Consider the following 14,592-nt stretch of genomic DNA (forward strand, 5'->3'; position numbering starts at 1 on the left):
GGGTTAAGTAAGTCTGAGATGGACAGTATTCTTTAAATCACTATCCACACCATCAGCATGTGTGTGTGTGTGCAGAGCACAAAGTCTATCAGAGATGCAAATTAGCTGCGTTTCCTATACATTAATTAGGATTCCCAGAAGAGCGAATCTGTATCTTGAAAACTGTAGCTGCCACTTCAACAAACCTTGGTTGAGCTTTATCACAACATTACCTTATGCATCATGCCTGCATGCACAGAAATAAATGGCTTCTGTTGAATTTCAGCAGAGATGCATCCGTAATATAAAGGAGAACAGTGTGTAATGACTAATAGAAATTGAGCCAATTAAGGGCTGCGTGTGGCTGGCATTTATATTTTTATATTTACGTTCACAGCAGACGCTTTCTTACTGAAACCACTTAATACAGACACAAAATGTTTCACGGTACTTCTTTGTACAGTATGTTAAATGTCTACAGATAATTAATGTAGGATAATAAACTCAAATTTTGATATGTTTTCAATCTGGGATAAATATTACAGTACATCAAAATCAAATTTTTGCTCTTAATTGCCAAAAAGAAAACTTGAATTTAGGCTTTAAATTTAAGACTGTAATACAGTTACATTTATATTATAAATTATTTACTTAAATGTATTTAATTAACAAAAATGTTTACATTCTTTCCTCTTTTAACTTTTTTTTAATTGTCAGATTCAAACTTATATAAAGTAGGGCACTTTTTGTGAGGAAATATACCTACTCTCTTCTCTCTCCCTCCGTCTCCCCATCTCTCTCTCTTTTTCTCTCTTCCCCTTTAAATGGGGAGGTACTCTAGCGTTTCTCTGCTGCCTGGGCTCAGAGACATGTCGGAAACCTCCCACGAGGGGCCCCGTGTAATTCGATGCATGCTGTTAAAGCTTAGAGTATATTGTCTTCTCTTGCTTATGAAGCCTCCACCCACCGGCCCACCCTACATTTAGCGGATCATGTGACCGTGGTAAGTCATTTGCAAGTACAACAGTTCTCTGTGAGCTCCCATTCATTTCCTGAGAACTGCCCTGAGCAGCTGAGAGGAGCTGAGAGGGGAGGGAGTCACACACACATATACACACACACAGAGAGACAGACAGAGAGGACTGTATAAGGAAGACAGTTTCTGTCGCTCTTCAGCTCCTGGTCAGGTCTGTGTATTTTGTCTTCTTTCTTCTTTTCTCACTGCTCATTTTCATTTTCTTCTTTGAATGCCTCTGTCTTGCTTGTTTGTCTCTGCTCTGCGCATCTTGTTCAGCTGTCACTGTAGTCTTATGCAAAATGACAAGTCTGATGCTGTCCAGCCTTCTATAACAGTTGCACAATGCAGGTGGCTAAAGATATGAAATAAAAGCGTGATGGCATAGTTTTTTTTTCTTCAGTTTTCAATCTCTATTAAGTGCTATCCACAATAGAATCTTCCATAAAGTGGTTTGAAGTGTCTCAACAGAGTTCACAAAGTATGTGTTGGATTATTTAGTAAGATTTAGTTTTTTAAAGAGGCAAAATGTTTGTTTTTTTCTGGGTTAAATATTGACACAATCTGAGAAAAGTGTGTGGGAGAGAAGGGAGTCAGAGGTCTCTAAGCAGCCACTGTTCCACTCTCGAAAAAGTTTGATCCCCCTCGTTTGGCATGCATGCATGAGCGTAAGTGAGTGCGAGCGTGTATGCATGCGTTTGCCGATGGCACGTGCATCTCAGAAGCGATGACAGGCTTCCCAGTGAGTGGAGTAACTGTGGTGACAAACTGGGGTAGGAATCAGAGACTCAAGTGGCGGAGGAAGGACAGCGAGGGGGCGGGAGACAAGCGTTTGTATGTGTGCGCCGGGGTGTTGCATGGGTGGTGTCGTGGATGTCATCTGCTCCTCAAGGAACAGTCATTGGTATTGATGGCTGGCTGTCAGTGACGGGCTCCTGGCTTGGTGCACCTTGTCTGTGGGCTGGCCCGTGGCTGTTCTTTTCAATTACGGCAGACCTGGCTGCAACTGACAGCAAAGGCATTTGTTCGCAGAGAGAGGGTGGTGTGGAGGTCGATGTGCATTTGTGTGTGTGTGTGTAATTGTGGGTGGAGGTAGGATACCCTATGTGTGTGTGTGTGTGTGTGTGTGTGTACTCTGATATGGTAACTATGTTCTGATGTGTGTGACTCTACACAGTGCAAATGTTGGTCACTTAGCCTTAAACTGTGAGGCAGGCACTGTTACTCAAGGCTATTCTGCCAGAGATGAGGTTATTTAATGCTCTTAATGCAGTTTAGACCCTTGCTAAAGTGAGTGTATGTGTTGTCCAAAACACTAGTAAATGATACTATTGCTACTGATACTGTAGGTCATGGTGACCACAATTGGCATTTAGTGGTGCTCGGTAGGCAACAGTTCCTGTTATTATTCCTCATTTTTATGGTTGGGCATTTGAGTGATGCCTCAAATTGAGTGACTTGTTCGGCAGAGTTGTACTCTGTAGAAGTGATCAGATTTACGATTTTCACCTGGCGGACTAAAAAACGGGTGGAAAAAAAGCCCTTAGATTCACACTGAATAGAGGCTCTTTGATGGAGTGTGTCTTTGAGGTGGTCTCTCGTGTTGGGTCAGTAAGTAACCACCTAGCAACCACTTAGAACACCTTAGCAACTGCATAGCAACATGCTACAAGCCAGTCAGAACATCCTTAGCAACCACGACCAAAGCCCTGGCAACCACCCAGAACACCCTAGCATTGTGGCGGAGAGTTTTGCACAGACAGGCAGAACCTACATTTTCGTAATGCAATTAGTTGGATCAGTTTTAGCATGTTCAAATTGAATTGATTTTAATTTTATATTTAGATAGAAATCTCTTTTGAATGCATTTAATAGATTTTTTTTTATCAAATCCATGTTGTTGTTGTTGTTGTTGTTTTAAATAAATTAATACTTTTCTTGAATTGATCAAAAGGCAGAAAGGCATTTATAATATCACAAAAGATTTATAAGTGTTCGTTTAAAATGTAACATAGTGAAAAATAAATATGCTATAATATATATGAAATTAATTTATTTCATGCTAAATATACTACAAAATTAATTTACATATTTATAATAATTACCCTGCAATTGTACTTTAGGCATAATAAACTGGAATAGCCTACTTAAAGTCTGCTAGAACAACTAATTTTGTGCTTAATGCACTTTAATTGTGTGAAAATAATGTTGAAGTCCAACTGAAGATGTGCTGAAGTATACTTGATTGTGCTAAAGTGTAACTTTTACAAGTATACTTCAGATACTGTGCATTTAAAGACAGATATTATTAAATAAATATTTGTTTTCAACATTGATAATAAAAATGAATGTTTTTGAGCACCAAATCAGAATATTACAATGATTTCCGAAGGATCATGTGACACAAAAGGCTGAAGTAATGGCTGCTGAAAATCCAGCTTTTCCATCACAGGAATTAATTACATTTTAAAATATATTAAAATATATTTCACAATATGACTCTGAGTTTTTTGCTAATAGAAATGCAGACTTGGTCAGCATAAGAAACTTAATTAAAAAACATTGACATTTTACCAACCCCAAACTTTTGAATGTTGCATACCTCCTGTATTTAAAAGGATGTTAGAGACACACTGATAAAAATCCAACATTTCATTTGATTCATCGACTTCGTGAAGTATATTTGTTTGACTCTGTGGCCCCTATCAGAAGAGTATTGGAGGATTTTATCTGTGGTTCCCAGATAGCAATCAGCCAGATAGAGGGCTCAATAATGGGACCCAATAATCACAGTAGAGCATATCTGCTTTTCACTTCTGCTTTACGTGTCCTGCTGGCCATGTGGATGGGGAATTAAAGGTTAGCCTCTTTCTGCTTGGAGGAGCTTCACACAGGTGGGCTGGGGATAGAATTATTGATGGGTCTCGCTTGAGACTGGACACCTTGCTGAAGGGATTATCTGGAAAACCCTCAAAAGATACCCCCAGAGCTTCAGCCCAGGAAGTGGGTTGGATTCAGTCCCAAAACGGCCTCATCTGTCCCAGGCTCAACCCAGGAGACCCAGGAATGCCCCTGTGGTCTACATAGCTGTCGGCTCCAGCTGATCAAATGCTCAGCTTTGCCCTCAATCCCACTTTAGCTAAAACAGCTAAAGAGTGAAGCACAGCACATTCAGAGTGTGGACATGTTGAGATAATGTTGGGTCTGTCACCGGTCCTGTCTAGCCGCACAGAGGGCGTGTCGTTTTAATTCTACCCTTCACTGCACTGATGGATCCAGGTGTGTGTTCTGTACAGCCAGACTAAACTGAACGATTTCTGTGGTGCTTGGTATGAAAAATAATTTGTCATTCCTTTTTGTATCATGACATAAAAAATGTATGTGCGCTGAGCCTGGCTCCATGCATATCAGTGAGTAAACTGAAGCATGTGACAGAGACCGAGTGTGTCCTTCAATTGAATAATGACTCACAAATGTTTGCAAACTCAGAAAGGAATGTTTTGATTGATTGGTCACACAGGAGGTATATGGATGCCACTACTGAGTATGCTCACCTGCTTTCCATCTAATGTATGCTGTATAAAAGGACCGTCTGGTATTACAAGTTTTATTTTATTTTATTGTATTTTATTTTACACCATAAGAATGGTGTCCAGAGAGACCATACAATATTCCTGTCTATTTAAAAGATTCAGTTCTTTTTTAAATTTGATGTACAGTATGTTATTAAAAAGGGGGTCTATTTGTGATTATTATGATCATGCATTTCTTTATAATTTCTTTTTGTAATTAGTCATGTTCTGTTTGATGTTTGCTCTAAAAAAGGGTACAGTTTAAGATTGTCTTTAGTATTTATTTATTTATTTAACAATTTCAGACCATTTCCATTTGATTTTTCTAAGAAAATATATATTTTTTTCTTCTGAGAAACAACAAACAGAAAATGGCCTTAAATTGTTCCATAAATAAATAATATAAAAAAATAAATAAACAAAAAGGATGTAAATATTTAATATTTTTTTTATTTACATAATTTAATTTATATAAATTTGCATGATTAAACAATCTTCTTGTTGATATGTTTCAAAGAAAAGGGACAATTTGATATTGTGATCACAAATTTATTCATTTATTTATTTATTTAACAATTTCCATTCTCTGTATGCTTCTAAGAAAAGGGACAATCTGAGATGATCCAGTCATTCTTCAACAATGTCTGTGAGTATAGCACCCATGCAAAAACTACCCAACAGAAGAGTAGGGGAAAGAAAGAATTATGGGTAACTATGTGGGTCTGATGATCTCTCTCTTCCTCCTTATTTCAACATTTTGCTAAGCTGACAAAATGTTCTAGTGCGTGTCCTCTGGTGTGTTCAACCCTTGACCCTGGTGTCCAGCCCTGGTGTGTTTACTGAAGCTGTGTGTGGTGAGGGGGGGAGGATGATTGTTGAACACAGAAAGCAAGACGTGGAATTCTGCATCTGCTTCAAGTACACAAATGATTCACGACATCTGTCACTATCCAGTGTCAGTAACTCTGGATCACACTTTTTATTTCGGTCATGTGTAATATTCAGAACAGTCTTTATATGAATATCTGTAGTGATGTATTTCATTTTTAGTAATTAGACATGTTATGGCTCTGCCTGACAATAAGAGAAATCAAAGACGACCAGACCTGCGCCGTACTCTATCTATATACTGTTCTCTGCCTGTCGTCATGACAACACCGTTAGCGCACCTAGCTGCTGTCCCTTAACCTGAGATGACTTTTGGGAACTTAATGGAAAAAATAGATTCAGTATAATCCCTCAAAGAATAACAATGCATTAAGGATTTGCTCTGACTATTGTTTATTTTAATTGGTCAGTCAGGGGACTCTGAAACCATCGGTAGGATGTTCTGAGATATGCATGAACTTTGTTAGCAGTTGTCATGCAAACAACATATGGAGTCAATTACGATCCAAAAGCAAAGCACAGCATGAATGGTTCAGCTTTGAGAGACTCACACTCAAGTCCATGTCATGGTATAACTTCCCTCAGGCGACTTGCTTGAACACATACCTGGCGTCTAATGCTGGATATTAGCAGAAAACTTGGAAAAGTAAACTGAAGAACAGATGCTGCACGTGAAGCATGAACATAAACCCAGCTGCTTATTCTATTAAGTGAGGCTATGGGTGCCAGAATGGGATTTGATTTGATTTGATTTCTTATTTTATATTTTTATATATGTAAGAAAATATAGACTCTGAGATTACCATGAGTATTTCTAACTTTCTTTATTTAGATAACTTATTTTGGCCATTTTTCTTTTATATAAACTCAAAGAAATGTACAATCTGAGACTAATTCTATCTATCTATCTATCTATCTATCTATCTATCTATCTATCTATCTATCTATCTATCTATCTATCTATCTATCTATCTATCTATCTATCACAACCAATTTTAGGCCATTTTACACTTTACATTTTTCTTACATTATTAATATTCTATTCTATTCTATTCTATTCTATTCTATTATCTGTTTATGCTCACACCCCTAATACCTGGCCCCTAAATCCGGATATTAGCAAAAAAACAAACAAAAAAAAAACCACCTGGAAAGGCAAATTGAAAAGCAGATGCTGCATATGAAGCATGAACATAAACCCAGCTGCTTATTCAATTAAGTGGGGATATGGGTGCCGGAATGGGTCAAATTTCAGGTTAAAAATACCCTCACAAGGTCTTCCAGTATAACTTAATGTTCCAGTGAGTTGAACTCTGAATTTTTGCTCTGAAGTTGCTGTTTTACTCAATGTGGCAAGAGCGCTGGTTATAGATTTGCAGAGAAAAACAGAACGTGCGAGATGAGTGCGTGCCTCGCTTTGTGTGTGTGTGTGTTTGTGTGTGTTGTGATAGTGTGTGTTCTTGTTTGGCATAAATGCCATTGCTTAATCAGAGAGCATGTGTAGGAGGTACTACAAGAGGATGTGAGCTATGTAAATATGCACGTTCTGAAATTGTGAATCTGGGTTTACGCAAGTGAGATTTCTGTGTAGCTCCATCCTGTTCATATCGAACTTATTCAAATTCTTTAGTTGTTTAGTTACAAAGTATAAGGTAGTAAGTTGGTGATCTGAATGTGTGTGTTTATGTGTGTAGGGGGAGGGGGAGTGGGCCAGAGCGCAAGGCATTGAAAAGAACCTCTTCACCATTAAGGCTGGAGGATGCAGCCGTCCCCCAAGACATGAGGAGTGGGTTATTGTACTGATCATAATGCGCTCCACCACCTCCACCCACAGACCTCCAGCCCTCCTCCCATCCACCTCCGCAAACACACTTAACAGACTCACTACATTGTATAACCCACGCTGCTAAACATAGTACGACTGCTCTTATTTCCATGTGATGTTCAGCGACCAGTAGAATGACTATGAATGAAAGCCCCTTCGCCGATCTCCTTATGGCGATGATGGCGGTTGTGTAACAGCGAGTGGCATTTAAGAGCTCCATTGAATTGCTATTGTTTACAGAAAATCACTAGTCCCGTTACGACAGCAGGTGGTATAACAAGACTCCTAAGCTAACCAGTGTTGTTATGCGGTTACAAAGGCAATTCGCTTCTTAAGATGCTTTGGGTGGTTGCTTACTGGGTTCAGCACAAGCTTAGAAACAAACATAATAGCACATATGACTAATTGTCAATTTAGCTGCATGAGCGATATTGGCTGGTCAAACACACCACTCAACTAAACGTATAAGCTTAATTTTTATCATACTAATTAAAAAAACATTGCCAGTTAAAAGCTTGTGGTCATTAAGATTTTTATTTAAGAAAATGAATACACTCTTAACCCTCTGAGGTATAAGGGTATTTTTGGGGCCTGGAGAAGTTTTTTTTTCATGCCCTGATATTTGTGCTTTTTTCAGTTTCTTATACACATCTAAATGGCTCAAGTCTAATCTCACTGTAATCAGCACAAACTGGGCTATAATAATATGTAAGTAGCATGTATGTACATGATTGTTTTTTTGAGAATTTTTTTTTTTATGCATGGTTAGGGCAAACTAAAAATGTTAAATCACTTCAGTAAGGCCATAAAACACATACAGAACATTGGTTCCCGGGACTTTTGAGAACTGGAGCTTGTAGCCTAGAATTTTTCTTTCTAAATTATGTGAAAATCATCTTGTTTACTCACTCACAGAAAACAATATATTGATTTAAATTTTCTGAGACGCTTTTTGTTGGTAAAAGTCATATGCAAGTAGTCGTCAACTATGATGAATATCACTGTGATTTAGACCTGAGAAGACAAAGGCCTGCATAATGAGCTGCATAATGAGCTGCATAATGAGCTGCATAATGAGCCGTTCAGTCAGGTGTGTGACTGAGAGGGAGGAGTTACAAGAAAGAATGTGAAGATAAAATAAATGTATAAAATTTTATGTTTGTAGTTTATTTAGAATATATTCTTATTATCCCACAACATAATTTAATATTCACTTGCGAGTGTAGTTAAACAGTTTATTAGGAACAATCAAAGCTGACTTTCAAAGCTGAATAAAGGCGCTTAAAAGGTTCTTCACAGCGATTCTAAAGAAAACAAGAACATTTTGTGAAACAGAAAGGTCATTCAGATGTTAAAGGTTCTTTATGGAACCATTTAGGCAAAAAGGTTCTTTCTTATGGCTTCGGGAAGCACCTTTATTTTTAAGAGTGTACTTTTGTTTAGAACGAATATTCAATTGGTCAAAATTGACAGTAAAGACATGTATAATGTTACAAAATATTTGTATTTCAAATTAATGCCTTTTTTGAACTTTGTATTCTTCAAAGAATCCTGAAAAATATATAAAATATTCCACAAAATCCTGAGCAGCACAAATGTTTTCAACATTGATGTTAAGAAAATCTCTGATTAATAGAAATAAAGAAAATTCATAAAGAAATTCAACTTCGTCAACCCATGAGTAAATTACATTTTGCATATTACATTTGAAAACCTATTAAAATAGAAAATGGTAGTTTGAAATAAAATAATTTTAAACTGTAATAATATTCCACAGTAATACTTTTTTGACTGCACTGTATGTTTTTTCACGTAAATGCAGTCTCTTGACTTTCAGAAATATTAAAAAATCTTACCAACCTCAAACAACAGTAGTGTATATAATATGTATGTGCTTTTTATAAGGATTTACTTGAGTGAATCACACTTCACTGTTAAAGCATAAAGGTGAATATTTGCCCTAAGCATCTGACAGTTCACAGCTCGAGTGTGAAACAGTATTGTTGTTTGCTCATCCGTGTGTGATGTTTTCTTTGGATGGAACTTCTACCTTTCCAGCAAACAGAGCTACCCTGCGGTCCACAGCTGGTACGGACGCATATGGCCCTTGAAAGTTAGCTTTGGACACCTTTTAAATGGATTTACTTGAATGCTGTGGACAGCTGTGAGCACTTTCTTAGCAGGCGTAAGATTTGAGAGGTGGGGCATTATCCTCAACTGTCAATCACATCACAAGCAATTGTGGTTAGATGACAAACAGGATGTGCGTTACTAATCGTTATGTTCGTTTGTTTATTTTTACATTTAAATAATATCCAGGGAATTAAATGGCTTTTCCTATAAGCCAACAGAGCTTTTAAGAGTAATTGTTAAAGAGTAACACTTTGTATTCTTTTAGACAGTGGAGGGATTTTTGTATAGCAGTGACATTACTGACTGTCATTGGATAAATGTCAGTGACAAGACTGATTAGAATGGGCTGGGTTCATTAAAAGTGGATTAATGTCATGTGAATCAATGTGACATTACCACTACATGACTTATTAGTCACAATGACCCGTCGCAATAAAAAAACAGATGTTTGATTTTTCACTTCTGTGGTCACAGTTCAGCAGCACTCTAGGGGGACCAGGCGTCCTCGTTTTTTTGTGGACAGACCCCGTTTTTGCTGTCCTGTCCAGGCTGTAGCAGTCGTCAGAAATATCCCTGTTTATCTTTTTTTTACTTTATAAAAAAAATATATTTACATAACCATATATTTAGTTTATATAAAGTTTTGCCTTTATAAATAAACTAAGGCTGTCTATAAATGCATTTAGACTGTCAGTCATACTGTGCAAAAAGCTATAGATCTTGTAAACAAGAGGGGCCAATAGATATGAACAATCATTTTGGGTTTGTAGCTTTAGATTGCATTATTATAGATTGTGTTGTTTTGTATAATAACGTATAATAATCATTTTATGAAAACTTGCCTGCTGTTTTAACCATCTAGTATTATTTCATGAAACTATGACTTCTTGGGGACTATTTCTTTATTATGTCATTTAAGTTTACATCTTTATTGAATGTTTTTAATCTTTTTGTCATATTTAACCTTTAATTACCAAAAATAATTATTAACAGCTTGTGTTAACAATACCACTACTAAACCAGAAATGTCCCCAGTTTTCATTTGGGAAATCTGGTCACTTTGCAGTACACCAACTGCAGACTTCAGACGTGACATGCTCTGAGAGGGAGAAAAGAGAGGGAGAGAGAGAGAGCGCTGTGAGGCATTGCTGGTCAGAGGCAGTTCATTAGCTTTCTTTTCTGAATTGGAGATGAGGTTGGATTTCCAGTTCTTGTGCAAACTGAAGGCTTGGAGGGAGAAAATATGAAGTACTGTAGGAGCAGCACATTCACACATGCACAATCCATATTGATCCAGCACAGACCATCAGCATTTAAGTCCACCTCTCTCCAGCTAAATCCCTCTGCGGTGACCACTCCACCCATTCCATACCTCTCGGAGCAATTGAGGTTTTTGTGTCAGGTCTATTTTAAAGCACGCCCCCTGAGACCACTGCACTTTATCTAAAGGGGGAAGGGAAGAGGTGTGCTTGCAGTGGCTGCGGGGTCGCCCCTCTCTTGTGCAGCCAACCATTGCAGATAAGAAATGTGTAGGTAACAGCAGATTTCTATGTTTCGAACTTTAGGTCTGAAGAAATTATCTTTCGTTGTTTCTCTGAATTCCAAACTTTGAATTAAGTAGATAAAAAATGTTTTATGTAAAAACTAAAAGTATACTGTAAATTAACTAAAAGTTAAAAAGAATAATAATAATAATAATAATAATAATAATAATAATAATATATATATATATATATATATATATATATATATATATATATATATATATATATATATATATATATATATATATAAACATTTCCACTATTTTATGTTTTATTGCATTTCATTGAAACTTAGCTACCAAATAAAGGAAACTGAAATGAAAAAACTACAGTTGTTGCATAATGAAATCACTGCAAATATATATTGAATATTCTATATAGCATACCCAGCCCTATTTCAACTTTGTTGCTGTTAAAACAGTATAACACTTTGGTGAGACGGATATACAGTGTACGTATGTGTGTATACAGGGGTGATATGTTGGAAAATCATGAGAAATTTGTCGGAGGTCAGACAGATTTGGCAGAGGAACCAAAGCTCAGGAAACCAGACAGGTTTACGAGAAGCTGAAAAACCACGTGAATGAAAAAAAAAAAAAAAACCACAATGTCTTTGCTTTAGCTGTAAAGAAACCTGTTTGCTGAGTTTAAAGCCTGTCACTCTACATCTTGAAACTTCAAACAAAATAGTTTACTGATACTAAGCCCTTTAATTCTGTTTTCATAAACTTTGACACACATTTTTCAGCTGAAAAATGCTGATCAAGGACAGCTGATCAGGATACAAGTATTGTTCAGCTGTGTAGTTGATGTATGTTTTTCTTAGCTTGGATTCCACTGAACAAGGTTTTTCTTTTCTTTTCTTTTTTTTTGAAAAAAGCACGTGTCAAGAATGGACTCTGTCCCCTCTTTCCTTAATTCCCTTTTTCACAACTCATGACCTTTCACCCCCATAGCACTGACCAATCAGTAAACAAACCTGACTGATATACTTTATCTCATAATATTATGTCAAATGGGAAAGGATTTGAGAATAATAGTTGTTTTATGCAAATACTTGAAATCTTACAGGGCATTTTGATATCAGATTTTTATTCTTTTTCTCAATACTAAACAAACTGACTGACAAAAATAACTTCTCTGGATGCATCATAAATGTCCAGCCGTTTGTATGCGAATGGTGTGGACTGGGGCAGTGTCTCATGGGCTGAGCTGTCTTATCCTCACTGGATCATTGACACAGGATCTCCCTCGTGCAGAAATAGCCAGAGCCCAAGGGCAATATGCTGGACTATGGGTACTTCCGCCAGCCTGTGTTTTGGAAAGTCGGCCTGGTGTTTACAAGAGCCTCAGTGTTCTGTTAAAGGTCTCTCACTTCCTATCAGGTGTGTGAGGCCTAGTGATGGGGGTAATGGGGTAAAATTGATGTACAGTACAGTCTTTTGACAGCTGGCCCCAGCATTTGACTGTGCTGATGGGCTTTAGGGCTTCTTCTGGGTGAACTGGATTATGCTCTGTGCATCTCGATTGCATTGACATGGCTGTAAAATGAGCATTCGAGAGTAGTACGTTCCCTTGTGACCTCATTTTTTGGAGTTTATCTGGTCATGTCTTTCAGCACTTCTTCTGTTCATCTCCGAGTCAGAGTACATTTGTCACACTCAGAAAAATAAAGAGAGCTATAAGACAGCAAATCTGCTTGGTTGGGGGCCCAAATGAATGACAGGCATTGTTGTGTGGCTGTTTTTAGCCAGAGGAAAATGGCAAAGTGGGCTCCCTGAGGTGAAGCGCTATCGTCTGGATGCGCAGGGAGGAGAACACACGCTCGCATTACTTATCCACAAACTCAGCTGGTACTGAAGCAGCACATCTCTCTAGAGCGCGAATCAAAAAAGGTCCTAAAAGCAGCCAAAGTCTTATAGGGCAGACTTGCCTGCCAAGGAAAATGTGCCTTATGAAATGGAAAGTCTGAAGTCACTCACAGTATGCCAGAAAAAATTTACCAAGAAATACAGTCCGCACAGAAGTATGGGAAGCATTGGGGTTAGAATCCATGACTTCCACCAGGAAGAGATGGGAATGTGGGCGTGATTGTACGTTATGATGTTTTGTGAAATTCATTTCAGTTCAGTTTGTGTATGGGTAGAAGTTTTTTTTTTTTTTTTTTTTTTTGTTAGCCATCAAGAATTAAGTTCCTCTTCAAATGCAGTGTATACTCAGACACCTTTGAGGTGAGAGATAACTTGGTGATGCTGGACTTGTGAAAAAGTTTTCAGTGAGCATTGAAAAATGCATTGAATGTCGGATGGCAGTGGCATAGTAATTGTCATATAGTCATTCATTTAAAATTATTTTCAATTCATATATATGCTTTCATAATACAAATAGTTCCAAAACGTTTATTTTATCAGATCATGTTGAGTGACGGTTGACAGTAGATCTCAAAAATGATCACATGACCATGTGTGAAATAAAAAATATTGATAATAAAACAAACTTGTCTTATCACAGAATTCCTCCTCTCTCTTGATTGGTTAAGGAGTTCCTATGTCTGGTATGACAGTGAAAGGAAAGGTGGTACTTAGCTTGCATGTTCTCTGCTTGGGACGAAAGAGGGAAGTGAGCTTGAGATGAGTTTTGGTTTGCAGAAATTGCAGGAAATCTTAATTTCATTGCATCTTGTGGACATTCTATATGTAAATACAGTTTTTGACTTAAGTGGTTACATAATTTTTATTAGGAAGATCAGCATGATGTAAAGATAAAGAAGATCAAAAAAGTTTGACTTTGGAATCTGTTTGCCTGACCAATGGAAGAGTGTTGTCTAACCAGTCTTCAGGAAGCCTTTTTGTTTTTACAAACTTTTGGTAACCCTAGTAGCTCCGAAATTGCACATTTCATTTACACTATTTTTCGACAAAGTTACAAAGTTACAAAGTTTTAGTTTTTTGCAACTTAAACGACCAAGTAATCTATTTACAAGAGCACAGTGGGGAGCAGCTCTCAATAGCTTTTCTCCTCAGTGTGGAGTCTTATGTTACGTAAAATGCTGTTCTTTTGCTCTGGTTGAGCCTGAGAGGCTCTCTTGGCATGTTTGAGTTCAGTGTTCTTGTCTGGCTCTTGGCTGGGCTCCAGTTCTTAAATCCCTACCTCCCTCCCCAGCCACTTCCTTCTCGTCCTCTCATCCCCATCCGCATTTCCCCCTTCGGCCCATGGCAGCAGGACCAGCCTCTGTGCCACAGATGCCCACAGTTGCTCAGGGCTCTCGACATGGGAACAAAGCATTGGCAGGACCAAGGGAACCCGTCTGTTAGTGTGCTACTCCTCCAGTGCAAAAATTAAAAATTTCAGATATGAAACGCCTCCAAGCAGTAGGATGATCATCCTGCTCCTCTTTCTTTTCTGCTCATGTTCCAAATGAATTGTGTTATTCTGAAATTTCTTGGTGTTTTTTGAATATTTTTGCTAGGATACATGTATCAGTATGGTAGCATATCGGTTATTGGATGTTAAATACATATTGGCCTACTGTACAGTATATTGAATATTCTATTGTGCATGCAGTTGTTAATTTTGTTGTTAATGTTGTTAATTAAACTTATTTTTGTTTTGTGCTAAATCAAAAATAAAATATAA

The 14,592-nt window shown here is 37.5% G+C and overlaps 1 protein-coding gene across 1 annotated transcript in view; it reads left to right on the top strand.

The window, feature by feature from the left end:
* The first annotated feature begins 845 nt into the window (after positions 1 to 845).
* The window catches only part of LOC113108541 (Krueppel-like factor 12), a 41,064-nt gene continuing 27,317 nt past the window's right edge, over positions 846 to 14,592 (top strand). Inside the window, exon 1 of the mRNA XM_026271724.1 lies at positions 846 to 1,166. The gene's annotated coding sequence lies outside the window, so the exon portion shown is untranslated. The remainder of the gene's footprint in view (positions 1,167 to 14,592) is intronic.

Source organism: Carassius auratus, chromosome 9 (genome assembly GCF_003368295.1).
Source record: "Carassius auratus strain Wakin chromosome 9, ASM336829v1, whole genome shotgun sequence".
Classification (NCBI taxonomy): domain Eukaryota; kingdom Metazoa; phylum Chordata; class Actinopteri; order Cypriniformes; family Cyprinidae; genus Carassius; species Carassius auratus.